Here is an 11,324-nt window from a genome sequence, read left to right as displayed (position 1 = left end):
AAACATGTGCTGTTTAACGTCATGAAATGGCAGACAGAGAGCTTCTCTACTCCACTGCAAAGTATAGGACATTCCTCCCAGCAGGGGGACACAGGCACAGGGATCACATTTCATTCTGAGAAAAACAAAAAAACAAGCRAACAGAAAGCCCCTAAAAATGGGAGATTTCCATTGGAAAAYGCTGGGGTGAGGACAGTAAAATTGGTGTTGGAGGACACACAARACAAAGGAGAACAGAYGGRAATGCACGCTGCGCAAAGCTGCCTCCCTGCCTTTGCACYTTCTTCTGGACAATGACCTTTTTCCTCTGAGTCCTTCCTTACCTCTCCTGGCCCTCTGCTTTTGCCACTCAGAAATCACTCAACAGCCTCTTGAATGGACAAGAAGCAATATCATCTATGGACTTTTCTTGGATGAGTTTGTATTTAAGACACAAGCTCAGTGCTTCTGCTAGGAAACCCAAGTGGAGGCAGCTGGGCAGAACCAGTTCTGCAGCTCCAGCGCAGCCCATGCCCTGAAACCTACCCAAAGACCTGAAAACTGGGTGAAGTTCCCTTCCCTTCTGTTCTCATTCCTGCCCTTCCGAAGGTGCTGCTGTCCCGATAATCAGGCCTSGTGTGGAAACACCCAGAATGTGGGCCTTCASGCRCTMTAGGYCTGTACCACCAAAGCTTAGCAAAGCAAGCAGCACTAAACATGGCTGCTGACGTTTCAGCTTTACCCCTCCATTCCCACCAGCCAGACAGGTCCTCACTCTAAACACAGAGATACATCTTGGTAAATATTACCATGCCACAAAGAAGTGAATCCCTCTGGAGCTACAGTTCCTGAGGGACAGGCAATGAGTCAAAGAAGTCAAGCCCAAGGCAGCACCCACACTCAAGAGATACTATGGTATTCTCAGCGATGTGAAGGTCCCAGGCCCTCCTGATCCTTCCAGAGCCGCTACCCTTCATGCCTTCCAGTTCCTCCTCATTGTCAGGGCTAAGCAGAGCACATGGGATGCAGAAGGGGAAAACACCTCATTTTGGAAGGCTGCCTCACTGAGTCTTGATATTGCACTGGAGGAGAAAGGGCAATGCAGGGGACAGTGGGAATGCCTTGAGGAAGGTGGGCAAAGGGAAATGGAGAAGCATCAGGCAGTAGGAGGCAGCTTCCCTTTCTTTCCTGCTGCCCCTTCTATGCAGCTCCAGCAGCTTCTCTCTTTATAGTTGCTTTCCCTGCCTCAGACCCAGGCTGGATATCGGTCAATATAGAGTCACAGGTCATGTTTTTTTCCTGAAGTCGGAGCCTTCAAGCACCCTAATATCTGCTGGGAAGACATTGAGTCCCTGAGAGGAAATGATGCTGTAGCAATCTGGTAGCCTTCCATGATGCCCGAGGAGAGGAAGGGAGAGCAGTGAGTGTTGTCTAAATGGACTTCAGGAGGGCTTCTGGCACTGTGTCCCACATCATCTCTTCATCAACAAATTCAGGAAGTGTAGGTTAGAAGAGTGCACAGTGAGCGGRTTRTAGAGGCCGCATCTGCCCCTTGTGGTGCAGAGGATAAGCACSCTTGAAGGAGTCACCTKGTTCTCGTTATTTATTTATTATGCMATTTTSAGTTGAGTTTATTTTTTATGCAAATTTTCACTTGGGAGCACATGATGGTTTCCCAGCTATAGATTTTTGGATCTACGTGAACATGTACGTTCCAGAGGCTCCTGCGCTCAAGGCACTGGGGTGGGGAGGTGTCACTCTCTGCTGCTGATATCCACCGGTGTTTTTTTTAAGATCTCCAAAGGAGGAGGTTCCACAACCTCTCTGGGCAGCCTGTTCCAGGGCTCTGTCACTTTCACTGTCAAGAAATGTTTTCTTTAGTTCCCGTAGAACTTCCGATGCTTCACTTTGTAGCAGTTTCCTCCAGTCCTGTCGCTGGCCACCACCAAAAATGGGCCAGCCTCACCACTGAAAATAGGCCAGCCCCATCCTCCTYACTCCCACCCTTGAGGAATTTATGGACACTGATGAGATTCTCCCTCAGCCTTCTCTTCTTCAGGCTGAACAGGCCCAGCTCTCTCAGCCTTTCCTCATAAGGCAGATGTTCCAGGCCCCTGATCATCTTCGTAGCCCTGCTCTGGACTCTCTCSAGCAGCTCCACATCCCTCTTGTCCTGGGGAGCCCAGAACTGGGCACAGTCTCCACAGGTGGCCTCACCAGGGCATGCTAGGGGGATAATCACCTTCYTCGACCCACTGGAGATGCTCTTTTTAATGCACCCCAGCATCCTATTGGCCTGCTTGGCCACCAGGGCATACTGCTACGTCATGGTCAGCTTGACATCCATCATGACGCCCAGGTCCCTCACTGCGGGGCTGCTCTCCAGAAGGTCTGTCCCCAGCCTGTAATGGTGTCCGGTCATCAGCCCAGGTCATCAGCACAGAATGTGCAAGATCCAGAAGTCTGATCTTCTGCAGAAAATCTTGGAGCATTTGGAGAGAGCAGTTGGTGGGTGGCTTTGGCTCTGTGTTAAGGTGCTACCACTGTAAACCTGGAACTTCAGAACCTGAGGTTTCAGAAAACGGTCTGGATACATCACAGATCACGCCGGAGAAAGAGATAGATGTGAACTGTGATGATCTCTTCACATTTTGCATGTGCTGGCACGTGGCGAAGGTTGTATGGAGTTTCTTCTACGAGCGTAGTCTTCAGCACATTTGTTAAGTTAAGGCTAGCTGTGGCATGGTACATGTTCTAAAACAAGGTAGGAGCAGATTTCTGTAGATGACTTTTGTCCCTGATGTGTGGAGATGCTAGCAGATAGTGTCTGCGGAACCCCACAACTGRATCGTAGCTATTGGTTTCCTGTGAGAGATGTCATCTCCCAAGCAAAAGGGAGTGCAGGCTGCTCTGCCGCTGTGCAAATGCAGGCCTCCGCAGGGCATCCCTTTCAGTGCACTGGAGTTCCTTTACAAACATGTGTGTGGTTACAGGCATTTTAGCTTTTTTTTTTCTCTGTGTGTCATAACAGATGTCCCTGAAGGCACTGCTTCTCCACCTCCTTGGGGACTGGAGCCTTTGCTGGAGCCTCAGGGAGATCACAGGGGTAAGTTCTCTGTCTTCTCTGTCTCTGTCTCCTTTTTTTTTTTTCTGTTTGTTCTCTGTCTCCTTTTTTTTTTTTTTTAATAAATATTCTTCCTTTTTTTCCTACTATGTTGCCTTCTTGAGGAATGCAAGTTGTCCAAAACACATGCCGTCTGTGAAGCACAGAGGCAGCGTTAGGGCTAGTGATGGGTCGGGCCGTTGCTGGTCAGCAGGCCATGAGCTCATGAGAAGAGTAAAGGCACTCTTTACTCTTTGCCGTCAGTGCCAGGGTGGTAACAACTGGAAATGTAAAATTTTTTTGAATTCCCAAGCACACAGCAAGACTATTAGTACTGCAGAACCCAGTCATGTACAGGATTGTCTCCATCCTCCAGGTCTTGCTGAGGACAAACATGCCGAAGTTGCAGCTCAGAAATCCCAACAGAAGTCCCATTTGGCCTTGCTTGCCACAGTCCCGGGCTTCGTATTGGCTGGGCTCGTGACCATTTGTATAGTTGCTTCCCTGATAATTGAGAGAATACAGTGAGTTGTTCTTTGCCTTATATTGTTATTCCTTATATTTCTTATATTTTCCTTRTATTTTTTTCTCTTGTAGCAACCAAGCCTGTGTAGTGATAGTGCTGTGTACTAGTGATAGTGCATGGTACTCTCGACAGAGTACAGAGTACTCCAGAGTACTCTGTACTCTGTCGAGAGATGTGCTGAGAGCTTTCCTAGGTGGTCTCTTCCTTCCTAGCAGTGAGGGCTATTCCCTGAAAGCCCTCTTGTTGTTGCAGGAAAGAGCTTACACCTAATCCTGATGTTGCCTCCAACTGGGAAGAGTTGAAGGCTGAAGGCTGCAGTGCAAAACTAGGAAATGAAACAAAAGCAATGRGGTTTCCAAGGAAAAGCGGGAGGATATCTGCATTTCCATGCATTTCCTCCAACCCCACCATTCCAACTGCCTGTGTCTCAATTCTCAGCAGGGACAATGGACTTCAGATGAATATTTGGAATAAAGTTATAGAACTGTTGGGAAAAAGTGGTGCAAGTTGGCAAGTTTGGCACATTGTGTCTGGGAGTAAAGCATTTATGGCAGAATAGGATGGATGTGAGGAGCTGTCAGATGCGCTCCATGAAGACATCCCCACGGTCCCATTCTCAGCTTGCTTTTCTGGCTTTGCTGTCATTAAGGGTTTCATTAGTCAGAGAAGGAGGAGCGTGCATGAGATGTACTATTCAGATGGTTATCCATGAATCCSCTGGGGCTGCTTGGAGCAATGAGAGGGGAAAGAGATGCTGCGGAGCATGACTGCACTGCTCTGAGCACCCGTGGTGGAGCAGAAAAGGGAATGAGCTGTATTCAAGGAAAGCACAGCATTCAGTCCATTTTTTTCTCAAGTGGGACCAAGACCCTCTTTTCTGAGGAAGGTGGTCAAACAGTTGCCACCTGTAAAAATACTTGTGATCCCTCTCATCAGCTTCCAGGAGAGGGAGAGGAGTAAGACCCCTTGTAGGATCCTATAGGAAGGCCCTGGCAAAGGGGATCCAGGAAAGCTGCAGCTTCCCTGGGTAGCTGACACAGCCTTGGGCTACCTGGAGAGGGAAAGGCATAGAGCGGGGAGATTTTACTCCTTGTTCTGACTTGAGGCCAGTGCTACACAACTTGGTAAGTGTGTAGCAGTGGGCAAGTGCTTGCAACTCCAGAGGGCTAGTCAGATCATCTTTTCTTTCTTCCTCCTTTTTCCTTCTTATGCAGTAGCCAGTTAGTGAAATTTCAATCAGCATTTCTCAGAGTCTCAGTGCTTTTCTGACAGCGAGTCTTATCAAACACTTGCACCAGTGCACTGGTGTGCAAATAGAGAGAGGGCTGGGGCAGCTCCATGTCTGAGGGGCTGCGTGGAGGAAGTGATGATGCGAAAGGGGCAAAGGGTGTGAGGGCGGCGATGGGAGGGGAGCGATGGTGGAATGGGCTCCGGGGCGGGGCAAGAGCAGGGCCTGGAGTAGCGCATGGCGCTGCGTGACAGGAGCTCTTGTCCCCATTCGAGCACAGCGGGGCCTGACCGTGGCTTTCATGCTGGGCTGGATGCCACTGGTGACCCTCTTCGATGGCCTGGAGTCCATGACACTCTCATCCTGGCTTCATTACAGAAACAGCTTTTGTGGATTATCCAGCTGCTCAGCTGGAGCAGGAAGCGGAGCCTCCAGGACTTCCCAAGGTACATAGTCAATTTTAACATCCCAGAAAGAACTTTCTTTGCACTATTTTGTTCACATGTACTTGTATGTCATCCTTCCCCATCAGATCATCCTGGTGCTTTAGAGACCTGGGAGAATCCCAAGGATAAATTGGAAGCATTTCTTCACTTTGAGAGCTGCCAAGTGGCCGGGAAATGGTCCTCCCAGTCAATCCACCCATTTGGGACTACTGACCTATGTATATGTGCTATGTCATAACGCAACCCCCCAACTTCTGTTCCTTACAATGGCCCTGTGAAGAAGTTGTAAATAGCTTGTAAGGACAAGTGGCCACCTATATGTTGGGTTTCTGCTCTGCCTGTAGGCAATGGTTATGTGGCTTCTCAGCCATAAGCTGCTGCAGAGGCTCAGGAGGATCCTCGGGGTGAGTAGTCCAGAGGTATTCACTTCATAGAAGAAGCTTCTAGGTTTCCAAGCTTTCTTGGTCTGTAGTGTGACTGAATCAGTGCTTGGCTGATGCTCATACCCACAGAAGAGGAGAGTGCGAGTTGGGAGGCTTTCTGCAATATGCCATGGGTTGTGCTGCTTCAAAGGCATCTGCAAAGCCAGTACTCCCTGCCACTTGATGCACAGCTTCAATTAGTACCTGTACATGTACATGCATTTTTGGCTGTGCATGCATCTTGCAAACGTTTGCAGGATGGTTATGAGTGGGAGCAAGGCAGATGCCTTGGTGTGGTTCTCTGTTCTCCTCTGTTAGTCAAAACCACTGAAATCTGAGGAAGCCTATGGGAATAAATGATGGGAGCTGTTTCCATGTGTGTTTACTCGCAGATATGTCCCTAGGTGATGGAGATTTATCTTCTTGTTTGGATGCTGGATTTGAACCTGGAGGTGAGTAGTCATCAGATCCTCATTAGAGTTGCGTTGATCGTCTCAGGAACCCTCCATCAGGCTTCCACTGGCAGTGGGCCCTGTGTGTGAAAGATGTGAGCAAAGCATCACCAGGCAGGCCAGAGAGGGGTGGGGCAGCATAAGACAGCAGTGGGGGGGTGTAGATAAAACTGGGATCACTTAGGGGTGGCATGTTACGGTTGGGAGAACCCAGAGGAAGTGCATCTACACCAATGCATGCAGCATGGGCAGCAAAGAGGAGGAGCTCAAAGCCATGGTGCAGCAGGAAAACTTTGACACAGTTGCCATCACTGAAACATGAGTGGCACCACTGTCATGACTGGAGTGCTGCAATGGATGGCAGCAGACTCTTCACAAGGGACAGGCAAAGAAGGAACAGTGTTGGGGTAGCACTGTATATGCACAGAGCACAAAGCACAGAGTCCTTTGAATGCATGGTGCTCCAAGGAGGGGATAGAAGAGTCAAGTGCTTATGGGTCAGAATCAGCCTGGGCTCAGTCTTTGCTCTGGGCCTGTTCTTTGTAAACAGTGAAGGACTGGTGGGAGATATGGTGGTTGGAGGCCATCTTGGACACAGTCACCAGGAAATGATAGTGCTTTCAATTCTTGGGGAAGTCAGGAGGGGTGTTGCACTGTGTTGCACTGTGTGCACAGCTGTGTTGCACTTCCAGAGAGGAAACTTTGGACTGTTTAGGACATTTGTTGGAAAACTCCTTTGGGAGAGAGCCCAAGGCCTGTCAGCCTGAACTGAGTACAGGGGACAGGTGAAAGATGGATAAAGGAGAAAGATGAAAGACGGATACTCCATCCCTTCTACAGGAAGGGTCAGATGGAGTATCTGGAAAACTAGACACATATCAGTCTGACCTCTATACTGGGGTAAGTTATGAAGCAGATGATCTTGAGGACAATCACACAGCATATACGTCACAATCAGGGGTTCAGGCCCAGCCACATAGGTTCATGAAAGGCAAGTGCTGCCTGATCAACCAGACCTCCTTCTAGGACCAGGTGACCCACATAGTGGATGAGGGAAAGGATGTGGACGTGGTCCACTTAGACTTGAGAAAGGTCTTTGACAAGAGTGTCCCACTGCCACCTTCTGGAAAAGATGGCAGCTCATGGCTTAGACGGGTGTATTCTTTGCTGGGTGAAAAACCGGCTGAGGCCAACTGTATGAGGTGCAACAAAGCCAAGAGCCAAGTCCTGCACTTTGCTCACAACAATCCCATGCAGCACTACAGGCTTGAAGCAGAGTGGTTTTGACAAGCCAAAAACCACACTTTTTGTACAAAATCACATTCTGGATGAAATCTTGTTGCCCACAAGAGTTGGGATTAATTGGTAGAACATCTTTCAGGCAGGAATTCGTGCTAAAAGGATATGCTGTGAACAGTTAATTTGGAGGCTGATGCCAAGTTAATCTGACAATCAAGTTTGGAACTTAAAAAAGTGGAACTTAAGAAAGTTATATTTGAAAACAAACATAGCAGAAAAGACATTTCACAAGATGTTAATATCTAAGGAGAGAGATGCTTTTAGAAGACTTCTAAGTAGAAAAGTTGGCAGAAAATAGATACTCAGAGTATACTCCTCTCAGGAAAACGAGCTGCACTGAGATGAGCTTCATACATTTCAATGAAGTATGCACAACACTCCTAAGACYTTCTTCATCGGTCTCAAAGACACTTCATAACTTAATATAAAATTGAAATATTCCTTTAACAAAACATCACTGCTCCCAGACATGGCAACACACTTAGGTATTATCTTCTTTGTTTTTTACATATGTCAAATCTATGATTCTTTCTCTCATTTAAAGTGTTTATTATTTAGTGTCATTTATCACAACTATTTTATCTTTACCCCACCACAAATTTTATAAAACGCCTCCTTCATGAAAAACAAAATCTCTTGTGAAAGTGTAACTTTGATAAGGCATTCCATAACTCACGTGTTCTCACGAACATGAGAAGGAGATGGAGAAACTCCTGTTCTGCAAGAAGACCTTTGAATAAAATTACTGCAAGCCCAAAAGAAGATGTGAAGTAGAACTTTGCTCCATTCTCTTAATCAGCATCTGGTCATAAGAGTGTAGGGATGACAACTCTGCAGAAGGCAACTGGATGGGCCACAGCAAGTGCGATTACGTGCAGGCCACTGGAGTCATCTGGCATGCTGTAGTGATACCACTACTCTACYTCAGGCTCACCTCGTTTCATTCTACATGCAAATTGCAGCCTCCACCACAATTCTTCCAAAGCAGCACACATGATCTGATCAGAAATTACTTGAAGCTTTTGCAATGGAACAGTAACCTAACTTTGAGGAGAGCTCTGTAGTCAGGGATGTAACTTACTCCCTGTCTTTGGAACATGCAGAAATGTAATCTTTTCCAACACAGTTGGACAGCCTGCTTTGCAAAGCCTCACATCRGTTGTGGCATGAACAAGTTTAGCATGAAAAGCAAGTCACTCACATTGTGGCACATTTCAGAATCACAAATSAACAGTGTTAGGCAAAGGTAATGACTTACCCTGGAGTCATCGGCCAGAAGATCGGAAAATGGAGGAAATTCCTTTCCGTTCTCTGTCCTGYACTTCCAAAAGGTTTGCTTGCCCTCAGCACCAAGGCTGTAGATACTCACTCCTGCGTTACAAGAGCCTTCAGAGCCCATCAGAGCTTCTTCACTTCACACCTTCTAGTTCCTCCAACAACAACAGCTTCTCCTTGCTGAGTCTCTTGTGCTCAGAGCTAAGGCAGAGCAGAGGGATGCGGGGAAGGGAAAACATGTTTTTATYCCATTGGAGGAACGTGCCTGATACGGAAGGCCAAGATGCACACGGAGTTGTCTTCCAGAGAAAGGTCTTTAGTTCATTCTGCACAGAATCAGGTGCTTGATGATCCTTCTCAAAGGAGGCACACCGAATGGTGTTTGGCGGGTACTATGTATTTTGCATGTATTGTGCACATTTTCACTTGTGAGTGCATGGGCAATTTGCTTGCTTAGACCTGCTCACGTTATGAGCATGCACGTCACACAGGTTTCCTCATCTGAGGCACGGAGATGGGGGAGACAGTTATCCGACAGTTATCCTTTTCTTATTGTCACATTCATGGATGTGTTTTCTATACGTTAATCAAGCTTAAAGAGATTTTGGTTGCTTTAGGATCTGTACTGCTGCTCAGTTCTACACTGCCTGTGGGCGTGTGCAGTCCTTGTCTCCTGCATGTGCCTACCAAGTTGCTTCGTTTACTCCTTGGTCTCAGGACTACAGAAACACAGCTTGGGGGTGAGGAGAGGAAAGAGGCGCACATGGCAGGGTGAAGTGTTCTTTTCTTTTCTTTCCTTTTTTTCTTTTTTTTTTTTTAGAAGACGAGGAACACATATTCAAATTAATGTTATGGCCAATTTAGGTAATGACATTCAAGTAATTTGTAGAATGCACATTAGAAAAAACAATTTAGATAAATAGTGTGTCATCATTTATGCTACTCAATTTTCATGATATGCCTGATACACACCAGTTTCACTGAAAGACTTGCCTTTCACAAAGTCATCTCACTCCTTTTTTTCTTTCTTTCCACAGACAAGGAGTGCTTCTTTTGCTCTTACTGGMAAAATCTCAGAATCAGGGACTAAGCAACAAAAGCAAAACTTCCATTCCCGSTTACACTATTTCACTTTCATCATGATGTGTCACAAAACAGTCAGTCAAGAAAACAAAAGATAAACCACATCTCTCCTAAGGGGCTGCATTTGTTCCCACTCATGTGCTTTCTAAGCTGTAGTCCTCTACATTCTGTAGTAGAACACTTTATCCACTGCAAGTGGATTGAGCTGGCACAGCCAAAGGAGGAAGTTATGCTCTTGGGGTGGCTGTTTTCACTTGTGAGCWCATGATGGCTTCCCTTGCTTGTAGATTTTCGGATCTACACGAGCCTGTATGTTCCAGAGGCTCCTGCGCTCAGGGCACTGGGGCGGGGAGGKGTCACTCTCTGCTGCCGCTCCCCCCAGGCGCGTTTTGCACGCGCTGGAGAGCGGCGGCCGCSCCGAGGGCTCCCGGGGGCAGCCCGAGCGCGGCCGCCAGCAGCCCCGGGCAGCTCTCCCGGGGCAGGGCGCGGAGGGAGCGCGGAGCGCGCGGGGGCTCCAGCGCCGGCCGCCGCCGCCGGTAGTGACTGAGCGGGGCAGGGAGGGAGGGCGGCTGTGAGCTCACAGAGGGCCAGGCGCTGCCTCGTCCCGCGCTGCGCTGCTGCGGTGCTGCTTTGCGKCGCGCGGGGCCGTGCGGTAGCGGGGAGCGGAGCTGCGCTGCAGTGCTCCGGTATGCGGCTGCGCTACCTCGGCGGGGCGCTTCGGGTGCCATTATCGGCGGTGCGGAGCGGTTCCGAGCGGAGCGGGGCCAGCATGGGGCGAGTGTGGGGGCCGTCTGCCCCCGGGCACCGCCTGCTGCTGCTGCTGGGGCTCGTGGCCGCCCTGTGTGCCCGGGAGAGCSGCGCTGCTCCGCGGGCAGCGCSGGGCACAGGTAGGGTGGGCCGGGACGGGGCAGGCCGGTGGCAGAAAGTGGCTGGCAAAATTGCCACCTAATCAAGATGTATTCATTTCATAGAAGAAGGGAGTGCCTGCACTTTTCTTGGTCCCAGAGTGTGACTGAATCAGGGCTTGGCTGGTGCTCAGACCCACAGAAGTGTAGAGTGCAACCTGGGAGGCCAGGCAAAATATGCCACAGGGTACTTTCCCTTGCAAAGTCTTCGAGCTGCTTCCAAAGGAATCTGCCAAGCCAGCAGGTCATGATGGTCTTGAGATTATAGCTTGTGTGAGTTCCATGTTCTCCTTTCTCCTGGCCAGTCCATGATGACTTCTATTTGTACCCTTATGGTGCCTGTGCGTGTACCTGGCGAATATTTGTGGAATGGTCATGAGGGGAAGTGCAAGGGCCTTGGTGTGGTTCTCTGTTCCCTGCTGTCATTCAYTGCCACTGAATCTGAGGTACCACATGAAATCTCTTTCCATCTGTGCTTTGCAATAGATGAGGCCCTAAATGACAGACATTTATCTTATCCTCTGGATASTGGATTTGTACRTGGAGGTGAGTAGTCAAAAGATTCTCAGTGGAACAAGTAATCATTCCTGGACACAGGCAATTTGG

This window comes from Nothoprocta perdicaria, unplaced genomic scaffold (genome assembly GCF_003342845.1).
Source record: "Nothoprocta perdicaria isolate Ctin4 unplaced genomic scaffold, notPer1 scaffold_183, whole genome shotgun sequence".
NCBI lineage: Eukaryota > Metazoa > Chordata > Aves > Tinamiformes > Tinamidae > Nothoprocta > Nothoprocta perdicaria.
Note: the sequence above shows the minus strand (reverse complement) of the source record.